This window comes from Arachis hypogaea, chromosome 4 (genome assembly GCF_003086295.3).
Source record: "Arachis hypogaea cultivar Tifrunner chromosome 4, arahy.Tifrunner.gnm2.J5K5, whole genome shotgun sequence".
In the NCBI taxonomy this organism is placed as follows: domain Eukaryota; kingdom Viridiplantae; phylum Streptophyta; class Magnoliopsida; order Fabales; family Fabaceae; genus Arachis; species Arachis hypogaea.
The window spans coordinates 61,362,458-61,364,751 of record NC_092039.1 but is presented as its reverse complement, the minus strand read 5'-3'; the positions used below and the strand labels follow the sequence as shown (position 1 = coordinate 61,364,751).

Genomic DNA, 2,294 nt, shown 5'->3' with positions numbered 1-2,294 from the left:
CTATCATTATGTTCAAAAGTCACATTGCTCATAAAATCAAAAATCATGTTCGCTTGACTAAACTTACCATTTAACTAAAGTTGCTTAATCTACCAATCCTCGTGGGATCGACCTCACTCTTTGTGAGTCTTATTACTTGATACGACCCGGTATACTTGCCGGTTATACGTAAATTCTAATTTTTACGTATCAGCTATGGCTAGGAAAGGTCTGCCAAGGATGATGGATTCATCCATGCACTTCCCAGTCTCTAGGACTATGAAATCAGCAGGGATGTAATGGTCTTCAATCTTTACCAGAACATCCTCTACAAGTCCATAAGCTTATTTTCTTGAATTGTCTGCCATCTCTAGTGAGATTCTTGCAGCTTGTACCTCAAAGATCCCTAGCTTCTCCATTACAGAGAGAGACATGAGGTTAATGCTTGACCCTAGGTCACACAGAGCCTTCTTGAAGGTCATGGTGCCTACTGTACAAGGTATTGAGAACTTCCCGGGGTCCTATCTCTTTTGAGGTAATCTCTGCCTAGTCAAGTTATCCAGTTCTTTGGTGAGCAAAGGGGGTTCATCCTCCCAAGTCTCATTACCAAATAACTTGTCATTTAGCTTCATGATTGCTCCAAGGTACTTAGCAACTTGCTCTTCTGTGACATCTTTGTCCTCCTCAGAGGAATAATACTCATCAGAGCTCATGAATGGCAAAAGTAAATCCAATGGAATCTCTATGATCTCAGTGTGAGCCTCTGATTCCCATGGTTCCTCATTAGGGAACTCATTGGAGGCCAGTGGATGTCCACTGAGGTCTTCCTCAGTGGCGATCACTGGCTTTTCCTCCTCTCTAATTTCGGCCATGTTGATGGCCTTACACTCTCCTTTTGGATTCTCTTCTGTATTGCTTGGAAGAGTGCTAGGAGGGAGTTCAGTAACTTTCTTACTCAGCTGACCCACTTGTGCCTCCAAGTTTCTAATGGAGGACCTTGTTTTAGTCATGAAACTTTGAGTGGTTTTGATTAGATCAGAGACCATGGTTACTAAGTCAGAGTGGCTCTTCTTAGAATTCTCTGTCTGTTGCTGAGAAGATGATGGAAAAGGCATGCTATTGATAAACCTATTTCTTCCACCATTATTGTTGTTGAAACCTTGTTGAGGTCTCTGTTGATCCTTCCATGAGAGATTTGGATGATTTCTCCATGAAGGATTATAGGTGTTTCCATAGGGTTCTCCCATGTAATTCACCTCTTTCATTGAAGGGTTCTCAGGATCATAAGCTTCTTCTTCAGATGAAGCGTCCTTAGTACTGCCTGGTGCAGCTTGCATTCTAGATAGACTTTGAGAAATCATATTGACTTGCTGAGTCAATATTTTGTTCTGAGCCAATATGGCATTCAGAGTATCAATCTCAAGAACTCCTTTCTTCTGATTTGTCCCATTGTTCACAGGATTCCTTTCAGAAGTGTACATGAATTGGTTATTTGCAACCATTCCAATGAGTTCTTGAGCTTCTATAGGCGTCTTCTTCAGATGAAGAGATCCTCCAGCAGAGCTGTCCAATGACATCTTGGACAGTTCAGACAGACCATTATAAAAGATACCTATAATGCTCCATTCAGAAAGCATGTCAGAAGGACACTTTCTGATCAATTGTTTGTATCTTTCCCAAGCTTCATAGAGGGATTCACCTTCCTTCTATTTGAAGGTTTGGACTTCCACTCTAAGCTTACTCAATTTTTGAGGTGGAAAGAACTATGCCAATAAGGCATTGACTAGCATTTTCCAAGAGTTCAGGCTTTCTTTAGGTTGTGAATCCAACCATATCCTAGCTCTGTCTCTTACAGCAAAAGGGAATAGCATAAGTCTGTAGACCTCAGGGTCAACCCCATTAGTCTTGACAGTGTCACAGATTTGCAAGAACTCAACTAAAAACTGATGAGGATCTTCCATTGGAAGTCCATGGAACTTGCAATTCTGTTGCATTAGAGAAACTAATTGAGGCTTAAGCTCAAAGTTGTTTGCTCCAATGGCAGGGATAGAGATGCTTCTCCCATAGAAGTCGGGGGTAGGTGCAGTAAAGTCACCCATCACCTTCCTTGCCTTGTTGGCATTGTTGTTGTTTTCGGCTGCCATGTCTTCTTCTTGTTTTAAGATTTCTGTTAGGTCCTCTACAGAGAGTTGTGCTTTAGCTTCTCTGAGCTTTCGCTTCAAGGTTCTTTCAGGTTCAGGGTCAGCCTCAACAAGAATGCTTTTGTCTTTGCTCCTGCTCATATGAAAGAGAAGAGAACAAGAAAATATGGAATC

General features: G+C 41.6%; 1 non-coding gene across 1 annotated transcript; it reads left to right on the top strand.

Moving 5' to 3' along the window:
* The first annotated feature begins 1,610 nt into the window (after positions 1 to 1,610).
* On the top strand, positions 1,611 to 1,718 carry LOC112799061 (small nucleolar RNA R71). Its single transcript, XR_003200647.1, has one exon. It is a non-coding gene; the product is annotated as a small nucleolar RNA R71 (small nucleolar RNA).
* The last annotated feature ends 576 nt before the right edge of the window (positions 1,719 to 2,294 follow it).